Raw genomic sequence first — 11,357 nt, 5'->3', positions numbered from 1 at the left:
AAAAGGAGCCAGGAATCAAACTACAAACCCAATATGAGACAATCCATGCTTCCTCCTGGACCACACATGTGATTAAAACAGTTCAACACAGGCCCAAGGTTTTATTTGTGTCTTCCTGTCCATCATTATTGACCGTTAGCTCGACAGCAATGCACAGACTGCACTCTGTCTTTTTCCTCCTTCCCAGTGGGTATTGCATATCTACCTGCAACAAATGACATTCACAGCATCTGCAGATAATTTAACACAGTCAAGAGGGAAAGAAGGACATTTATTAATAAATTATGTTTGAAAATAACCAAACCCTACCCTACCCCACAGTTTATACACAACAAATTCAACCCAATACCTGACCTGTCAGGTTTGGGTCAGGGAGCAGAAGTCTAGATTAACTGCTAGTCCACTTGTCAACCAGTTTGTCTCCTTATGTGTCCATAAAATTAAAGAGGCCTCCTTTTGCTTGTTGTGGAAAACAGACCATCCCTGAGAAGTTTTTAAAAAATGACCTGAGGCTATATTTTTGTGACCATCAGCTCACCAGGTTCAAGCAACACTTTGGCTACACTCTTTCCCTCTTCCTACTGGGCATTGCATATCATCAAGAGAAAGACAGAAATTTCCCAATAAATTATATTTGAAAACCAAACCTGACTCCAGCTCAGAGCATGTCATGACTTCTACAGTGCCATTCCTTAATATTAGTTTCGTCTTTCGCCTGTCCCCTATTTGCCTAACCTGCAGGAGTGGTCCTCACCTCTTCCCAGTCACCTGATTCTCACCTGCCTCTCATTCCCCTAATCAGCACTCTCTCTATATATATGTATATATATGTACTGGCCACTTTGCCTCAGTTCACTTTTGTGCCTCCCGTCATCCTTTTCTCTGCCTGTTTCTCTGCCATTTTATCTCGCTTGCCTTGCCCTCTTTTTTTACCTCCAAACTTTGCACTTTGGACACAATAAACTTTTGTTTTCCCTGACCTGCCCACCTCTGAGTCATGCTCTCGAGTCTTTAACAATGCTCACACATAACAAGACCGCCCACACCCGACCCAGAACACAAGACTGTCCTCCCAGGAAAAATAAGAGCATCGGTATTTTCAGCAAAACCTCCAAAATGACATAAGTTTATAATCAAGTGACAAAGGCTGTAGACAACAAAATGTTGGACAGTACGAACATTGTATGGGTGGAGAGGGGGGCTGAATCTTATATTTCATTTCATGCAAAGGCAAGAACGTCCCCGGAATTATTAATATTTTCCCCTTGACTTTGAAATTTAGTACTGCATCAAAGTGTTCTCACAGACCTTGTACTATTAGAGCTTGAAGAGTTACATATTTGACTTATAGGTGTAGTAAGGGTGAGAGGTATAATGGTAGAAAAGGGGGAGAGAGAGGGGTTAGGAGGGGAGAATCTCTGAGAAGAGATGAGAGAAAAGGAGGGGGATGAAGGAGAGGAATAGTGGTTGGATGGATGATGGGAGGAGGAAAGTCTGTTTTAGGAAGTGGGGGAATAGGGGTGGAAGGCTGGAGGAGGAGAGAAAGGAGGTTATTCCTTTCTTCTATATTCTCACACTTCTTCTTTCTCTCACTTTCTTCTTTCTTCTTTTTAAAGCACGGCTGAGTTGGCTTTCATGCTTGTTGACATGGACAGTTGCTACTGCAGGTGAAGGAATGAAACAGGAACAGACGCCAGCTCTGGGCCTGTCTGAGGGCCTGGACTCTAAATAACAACACCAACAGTGAATTAGCAGCCTCATGTTCACCTACCATAACTATTAACTATTAATTACCTTCTGTAAAAGTCCACTGCTCATCCTGTGTAGGAGAGAGGGAGACAGCTGTGTGCTCAACGCCTTGTCAAGGTAACAAACTGATTTTGGTTTCAGGCACAAGGTGAGATGTATAATCAAAGCTTCAAGTGTCTTGGTAACAGTGTGGAATTAACAGATAATGAAGCGTGTGTGTGTGTGTGTGTGTGTGTGTGTGTGTGTGTGTGTGTGTGTGTTTTTTTTCAGGTCACCAATGGACGGAGGAAAACAAGCATGTATCACAGGTTCCAAACTGTTGCCAGAACAACAAAAGTCAACATGTTTCATTCATATTCTCTCATTAGAGAATAAGTGTGATGCTAAACTTCAATTATAGCTTATATTATAGGCTAACTTTATACTTGATGTTATGATGCAGAATAACAAGAAGTTGGAAGCAGCTGTAGGTGAAAATGCAGGTGAAAAATGATGAGCTCTGTTAAGGGATAATGTTAAATCACTAATAACTACATCAACCCTACTCCATTTTGTTTCTCAGTTGGTCCTACAGTCTGATTTTGATGGGAAAAGTAAAGCCCTGCTACAGAAAGGATTGCTTCCCTCTGCATATGACCAAACGCCTGGTGCACACATAAGCATAGCCTGACTATTTGATCTTTTTTTTTTTAATTACAATAAATCTCACATGGGGAGAATGAAATAAAATGTAAATCTGGGAAGAGAAAAAGTTAAAAGATTTGTGAATGAAAGGAATTTTGATAGCGTGGGAAAGCAGAAGTGACGAAGCAGTAAGTAAGAAAATTGCAGCCATTTCGAATAGAAAGAAAAGTGACAGGGATAAGAACATACTTATCGAACTTTCCCTTCATTACATCTGTCAAGCTATTGTCTCCTTGTCTGTCTATTAAGCCTACCTGCTTGTCTACCCAGGTCTCCTTTTACTTGATGTGGAAAAACTAACCATAGTTTAAAAAAAAAAATGTTTTAGGAAGGGCGCTGAGAAGACAGAGGAATTCATATGGAGAGTGTGATGGGAAGCGGTGAGAATAAAGGAAAAGAGAGGGTGGAGAGCTGCAGGAGACACATCCTTGTGGCCTGAGGCTGAGATCATGGGGGATGAAAGTGATAAGCTCATCTAAAGCAGCCTCGTCTGAAGTGTGCGCTATATGAGGAGTGTACTACTAAGGCTGTTGAGCTCAAAGTTCCCACTGGGTTAAATGTGACATCTCCACATGGTGGTGCTGGGTTTATGGAGAAGTCAGCACTAATGAGGATCCTCTTCAGCATATATCATGATGCACTGTACCATAGACATGTTCTTAAATCATGAAATCACTTTGTTTGGATCCATAGCAACCGTACCGCAGCATTATACCCACCAACTATAAAAGAGAGATTAACCTGTCACATGCACACTACACACAGGATAATAGTATATATCTCCACCCGTGGTATCTGCAGGGGGGCTGTCCTCTACAACACCACAAACTGTGAAAACATATGAGTTAATCCTGAGGTAGAGCACACAGAGCTGTAGCAAAACAGGAAGAAGCACAAAGAAGCTCCAGCAAGTCTCAAACAAATTATACTTATGTATACATTTCAGAAAGATGACAATTATAATAAAATATCAGTTGCTTTACTGACTGGTTTCAATGTTGCTTTTTGGTGATAAAATGATTGATGCAACTGTTGTAACTCCTGTTTGTCACTTATATCACATCAAGAGTAACATGGATGTGAATAGGGAGGGACAATATTCAGTACGATACCAGGGGCAGACTGGCAACAAAAAAGCACCCTGGGAATTTCCTGTCAAGCGGCCCCAGTTTGATACACCAGATTCGAACTGACACCATATGTTTGTATCAAACCTCTCCCTCTCTGACTCTGCAACTGAATTTTCCAGATGACCAGTAATTAGTTGTATTCAATCAGTAAAACCACATAAGCGTAAAAACATATCTTTGCTTCAGTTACTTTTAAACTCTATTCTCTCAGCAGCACTAGCTGGTCGTCACCATAGACTGTAGAAATATGCACGTAGCCACAGTGACGTCACCCATTGGTTTCTGAAGAGCAGTTATGAAACTCAAAGTGGGCAGCTCTGCCGCCGCCATCTTGGCATTACCTGACTCAGCCTAACTCCTGGCTAATCCAAAATAGGCAAAGAGGTGGATGAAGCCTGGCTACTGAAACAAGCTGCTGTTTTTGGCACTTCCGCATTGGCTTCATTTTTCAGCCACAGAGGTTGCTGCTTGGTCGTCACACATGCCTGTCTCCATAGAGGTCCCTGCAAAGAATTCCTTAAACCTTTACCTGTCTGATTCACGTTCATCTGTTTGTTAAAAATGCATAAAACAGACATCATTTGGACTGTCTGACATGAGCATCAAATATTGTTGTATTCATGATGTCCAACCTTGACATAGACAAATACATTTGTGGTGTATTATGCAACATACTTGCCATTAATCTTGTAATGCAACAGTAAATAACTTGAATGAAGTAGTCCAACTTGATCATATGAATGATCTATTGTGCTCTAATTTACTTCACAGTTACAACGTAACATTCATTAATGGATGCATCTCTAACTGGATCTGTGCTGGTTCCTGCTCCCTCCTCCTCCATCCTTTCCCTTTCTTGTTTAGAGCCATGTTCACATGTTTGTTTAGATTGTAGAGTGAGTATTTAACAAATCATTTTTATTGCTGGGCTGGCTATCAAATATTATATGTTTTATAGGCTGTAATGTGAAAAAGAAATGATGAGTCAACTAGAAGAAAATTATCAAATTTAATTTACATGCTTATTTTACCCATTTACAGTCAAAGTTGATGACTTTCTTAAACACTTTAGTGTAAGCAATTAAGTGTAAACTCTAAATGTTTGCATACTGAGTCTGACTAGTTAAACTTTTGAAATGGTCAAACCTGCAGCGGGACTCTAGCAACGAAACCCCAAAGTTAACAAAGACATTTTGATCTGTAGTTAGTTCATTTAGCTAGTTCACAGCACAGAGCATGTAAGCATGACAAAGCATCTGCTCCCAGTTCACTCCTCTTTGATGTCTATGCCTCTTCACCACTGTCCTCATCATCACCTGCAGACTGCTTAAATAAATCCATTATTTTATTACACTTTGCAGCATGAGCCAGCAAAACCTTTTTCTTTTTTTCTTTTTTTTTTTTTTGGCACACTTTCTCTGCACGGCCAGCCACAGGTTTTCTCTTTCTATCAATGTTTCAGCAACGAGTGCGAGATACTTTCAGTTTCAGTTGTGATGGCAGCTGCTACCTGCTATTATAGATTGCACCAGCCATGACGCTACAGCTAAGATGACCTATTGAATATCTGTATATAGTATATAGGCTATATAATGCCGGGGTTGAGAAAAAAGACCAACTCTGGCCAGTCCGTGCCTGCACAATACTCATTGTTTGCCCAGTTTGTTTTAACAGGATTGTCTCAAAAAACATATCCCATCAGTATACCTTGAAAGATGCTATAATCCCATTAGAAAAAATCTACACATAGGGCCTTTAAATAGATGTTTGACCAAAGACGAATATATTAAAATGTGGCTTTGTTGGAAGTCTTCACTTTTTCTAAGTTCAATTTCAGATTTGGTCAACTTAATTTGTTAAAATCTCAAACAACAGCTACCAAAATGTTATTATTTATGAAAATCTTTCCTCTTAATTCTGTACCTTACCCCTATACCCTACCCCTACCATACTGCTATCTCGCTACCACACATTTGGAAATGTCAAATAATCCTCATTTTTAAAGCTGTAGTTGAAATGCCATTATATAATGTGTTCATTGTTTGTGTTTATTTTAACACTATATGCATGTATGTGGGAGAAGATGGAGAAGAAATTATTGCAGTCACATTCACACACTAACCTTACTTTAACCTGCCCATGCAGCTCTCATTCACTTTCTTTATTCCTGCATCTGCACGGTGCTGTAAGTCTCTCTAAGACTTATTAGTGGAGTTAGCTGTGGACGTCTGACAGCAGTCTCTATTGGTGATTACCGCACCAGCAGTCGGTTCACTTAGTACGTTAACATACAGCACACACACACAGAACTCCCCAGAGCGTCACGGGTCAGTAGTTTCAGTTTCTTTAAAGGGGAAAAATCCACTGATACTCTTCAGCTGTTATTTTCAAACATGATGTCTGCTTTTTAAGACTAAATTTAAATAAAATGTTAGCACATTTTTGGTGTACCTACTTATATTCTACAGCCTTGTCACAACTCACAGATAAGCTGTGAGGGAAATAGTAAGAAAAATGTTGAGTTTTGCTGTTTATTCATAGTTCAACATCTTTTGTGGCTACATTGCTTTCTGTTCCAGCGTTACAAAATAGGGAGCATAGAAACAAACCTTGTGTCATTGTGTCATCATGTGGCTGTCACACTGAAAACTCTCTGTAACGCTACGCCTAGAGACTCAGCTGACTGGGATTTTAAACTCAGGTCAAGTCAGTTTGATTTATATCACCAAAATCACAAATTTGTCTCTAAAATTTGCCTTTACAACATACAACACCCTTAATGCTTAGAACATTGATTTAGATCAAGAAAAACAGATGCAATAAGTGTCATATACAGAAGAGCAGTAATAAAAAGATTTTTTTAAATGACATAAAAATCAGATAAAATTGAGACAGAATGACAATTAATAAGTTAAATAATATATACTATCAATTAGATTTCATTGTAAAAGAGTATAAGGCAAAATATGAAAGAATGTGGATTAGAGAAGAAATGTTGATAGTACCTGAATCACAAAATCTCTGCTGGACAGAGGACTGACTACACATACATACAAGAAGCAAAACCCAAGGACAGCCTTCACTCAGAGGGAGAAGAGACAAGAGATGTGAAGAGCAAATGAAGCAGTTAATAACTAGTGAAATTCATGTCATCGATTAAAAAGTGTTAACATTTTTGTTATTGTTGTTATTTTTGTTGATTTACTTTTTAACACTCAAGGCTCGGATCTGATCACAATACAAAGAGTAGATTTCAGTACAACAGTTTATACACAATAACCACAGCCTACACTTATACTAAAGGAGGAAGAATTTACATTCACCGCTTCCACAATCCTGCAAAGCAAATGAAAAACACACAAAAGGCTTCTGCAACCACAGCTCTTGTATTGTGAGAGAAATTGTCTGCATTTAAAGTTCATTTCACATAATAGATGGTTATCACAATATTACATTTTCTTGTCAGTCTGATTATGAGGCAGTTGCATCACTTAGGTACCCATGGTGCTTTGCTGCCAAGTGTAGCGCATTACTTTGCCCGTCTTAAAAATAATTTATTAATGAGAAAAACAAACAGATGTGTAAAAGCCAACAAAGAGAAATGGATATGTTCACATCCACAGGCAGGCTTGCACACACACACACACACACACACACACACACACACACACACATACACATACACACACACACACACACACACACACACATCATTAGTTTGCATCTGATGACTGTGAACCCAGAGGCACATTACCATTTCACAAGCTGAGACCCTAAGATGTAACAAGGACACATCTCAGGCTGCCGTCCTCCTCGCCTCCGCAAACTTTTATCCACGTTCTGTTCTCTGTCACCTGCTGCATGAAAAACACTTGCATTGTCTCTTTTTTTCTTTTTTTGAACACGGCTTATCTGTCAGTCCACAGTAGTGTGTAATCTTCACTCAGTTTTCTGTCTCCCTCTTGTTCCCCACATATTCTCCACTCTATTTCTCTAACTCTGTATGTATGTATGTATGTATGTATGTATGTATGTTTCGAACATGTGACAAATAAAAAAACAAAAACAAAACAAGAATAACAAATAAAATGAACAGTAAACATATACGGCAAACTCTCAATAAACAAATTCTCATAAACATAAATAAACAACATAAATAAATATTACATGTCTGAAAAGGAGTAGTAAGAAGTGTACATTTATATGATACCATCCCTTCTCCATAACTCGAACAATCAACTCAATATTCATCATATATACAACTCACAGACAACTACCCCAATGCTGTTATACACAACCAAAATATCCAGCCAGTGTCAATCAGATGTAACTTAGACAAATTACCTCAATATTCATCCTGCCAACCCTCCATTTGTCTTTCAATGATCGCTGCCATTAACTTTTCTGCATGAATCATTACACATTTGTGTGGCTATAAATAACAGCATTAAACCACTAATGTAAATCAACATTAATTCAGACTTCATGCATTACCATTAGGCCAAATTAAATGTGTGTGTACTTGTGAGCTGAGTTCTTTTGATTTTTCAAACTGGAAAAATTTACATCTTAAACTCGTTATCACAAATGGTGCAATATATTAGTAGCTGTTTTCTACAATTATCACTGCCAGGATGTAGCAGAAACTACGTAAATGGTAAAACTACAATCATTGTTAAATCTGAAATAAATTTAAATTGTTAATTGTTTCTATTCACAAGTAGTCAACATCAATATGTTCTTGTATTTGATTGTGTTATCTGTGTTTGCATTTCATTATGTTGCATATGTGTTCTTCAGTTGTTGAATGTTTTTCTTCATTTATCCGTGTTTTATTTCTTTGCAGCAGTTTTTCTAAACGCTGTTCAGTTCAATGTGTTTTTTAAAGTCCACTTCCCCTCAGAAAAGTGTTTTTCTTCTTGTTCCTGCAGTTGGATGTTTGAGCTTCACTGTGCAGAATGATGTATGTGCAGAGTTTGACACTAGAAGGCTGTTCTCACATTCATCTGCTGAAAGTGGAAAGTTTCTCTATGATCATTGAAAATCTAAGTTAAAGCGGTCTACAAGCATGATTTGTGACATCACAAATAGTTTGGAGCCAATCCTGGTCTAATATTCAACTTACACAAGTGTGATGTGGAAACTTGAAGCCTCCAGTGCACAAACACTGAGAATGGACTTTACAGTGATGTAGGAGACATCTTGTGTGAAAACTTTAGAAATCAACGTTATTTGCATATTCATTGATTCTGGAATTTTTAATGAGGGAGAAGGAGGAGATGCCAAGATAATTTAACTTTTTTTTGTGGAAAAACCATATCAGACACAAAGTCAAAGCTTAGTATTTTATATACATCTTAAAACACATCTGGTGGTGATCTTTAAGTTGTAGTGTGTTATGGAATTTTCCATCTTTAGGGGTTACAAATTGGGTTACATTGGGTCAAGCCTGGGGCCTTGAGGTCACACTGTAATTCTTAAGCAGAAAGGAGACATTTTCTCCTCTCCTTGAGACTCCAGAACCCTCTGTGTTTGTTTTGGGGAAGCAGAAGCCTCTCTGATAAAGGGTAAATCAGCATTGCCATGGTTACCAAGGTCGGAGGGGGCTTTCCTAGACAACACAGATAGGTGAATGCTTGGATTCTATTGACGCAATCAGACATTCAAACCAGAAGGTGCTGACTGTCACCTGAAGTTCCATGCAACGTGACCTGAACTAACACGGGTAAAATGCAGTTCCTTGTTTAGAAACTAGTGAACCAATTAGACTAATTTTTCATGTTGTAGGCTGATCTGTTAAGGTTAAAGACTTAGAGTCAGACCCTCAGAGGGCAGAACGGAAAGAGACAGCATCTTGGCCAGAACACCTTGATGTGCACAGTTTCACTTCTCCACTTGATCAAGTGCTTCAATAAACATTTTCAGCTTTAAGACATCAAAGGCTCGTGTCCGCTTTTTTCCACTGAGGTGCTGACCACCGCTCAAAATATCCATAACACAGTGCATTAGAGTTAGGTCTCAGGGACATTTTAATTTTACTTGTAAAATGCAAAATGCACTCAGTAAGTACAATGAGGTGAAATTAAAAAAAGAAAAGAAGAAGAAGGTGGGCTCAGTCTAAACTTGGTGAGTCTAACCAATATAGGCAGATGAACGCCATAACTTCACATAAATTAAAGAGAAGGATAAAAATTCAAAACCTGAAATTTGACTGATGTAATGTTGAAGGTCAAAAATAAGATTGGTTTCAAATCCCAGAAAGAGGGCATACATTGGATATTAGTAGGTCAAGTTAAATAATTGGGTGTATTTTTGCAGCTCTACCACTGGGTTGTTCAAGGTTTATTACCTCAAGGTCACCACAAGGTGCACTTCAACTGTAGGGAGCTTTTCTGTCAGTATGCTGGCAACACCTTGTAGTAATTAGTATCTCACGTGTCAGGGGCAATTTTTAGACTGCCTTAGGCTACATCTTCACTAATACGTTTTCGTTTAGCGTCTTCACTACTCTGGTGTTTTCAAATCCCTAAAAAGGAGACTTTTGAAAATGCTGCTGACCCGGTTTTAATTTGAAAACTCCAGGATTGTATTTTAGTCTGGACAGGCGGAAACTTTTGAAAACAATGATGCAGACACCCACATTCGCTTCCTGATTGGGTTTTATCAGTCACTAAGTGTCCTTCCTTGATTCGTCACGCCTCTATCATTTACCATAAACAAACAACATCAGCGTTGACTACCAGTGGTTAATTCAACATGGATAATGAATTACAGGCATTTCTGACTTTGTTGTCTCCTGCTAGCAGCTGTTGTGCAGTTAAATTCTGCATTTTATAATGTTACTACTGCCTACAGTAAAGATTTAGTCATCATAATCCACCACATTTTGACTAAGCCGTTTTAAGTCGCAGATAAATGAGATGCTGTTCAGACACAAGTGTAATAAAGTGCTCAGTGAGTGTATAATCAATACAAAAGTGACAACTCAAATAGTCAGAAACCTGGTATACCTGAACCAGTTAAAATATGTTTATATAAAAAATTTAAAATATACGAAATTCAATAATAAGTAAATAAAATATAATCAAACTAATAAAAGTGATAACACATAATGACAGTGTTATGTAAAGATCAACATTTTGAAAGTGTGAAAATGTGACTTTAAAGAACAAACTAATGGCTAATGAGGAAAATAACACAGTTGAAGAAGGACAGTTACATTGACTTATCACCGCTTGATCATTAAGGCAGACTGTACTTAATTTAAATGGACACAGTATTGTCATACATACTCATATTGACACACTTAGTCAAGAAAAAGCTTTTGAATAGTCCAAGTCTGTCTCATGTCCAGAGAAGACTATTTTAATTCACAAATCATAATTCTTCCATAAACCCTGTGGAAGGTTCTCAGCAAACTAAACATGCAGCAATACATTTGGTCGTCAAAATGCCTGGAAATGCTTTAAAAAAACATTCAATGAATGTATTTGGAGAAAGTATATATCGTATATTACAACTCATCACGGAAAGCAAAGCAGTTCTGCCAGACTTACTGTTATAATGCAATGCACAATTGATTAATTAAGTCAATTAATGTATGCTGCCTGTAATAAACCCTTTTCTTCCTGGAAATGCTATCATTATTTAATATGACACTTATTTGATAAATCATGAAAAGCAATGTGGCTCTTCTTGTTTCTAGACATGTAATTCAGTCACATACAGCTCTCTGTTTTCTTTATTTGATATCGATGTTTTTATTTATATCTTGTTTTTATAAATGGGACTTTT

The sequence above is a fragment of the Thunnus thynnus genome, chromosome 11 (assembly GCF_963924715.1).
Source record: "Thunnus thynnus chromosome 11, fThuThy2.1, whole genome shotgun sequence".
NCBI classification, from domain to species: domain Eukaryota; kingdom Metazoa; phylum Chordata; class Actinopteri; order Scombriformes; family Scombridae; genus Thunnus; species Thunnus thynnus.
Note: the sequence above shows the minus strand (reverse complement) of the source record.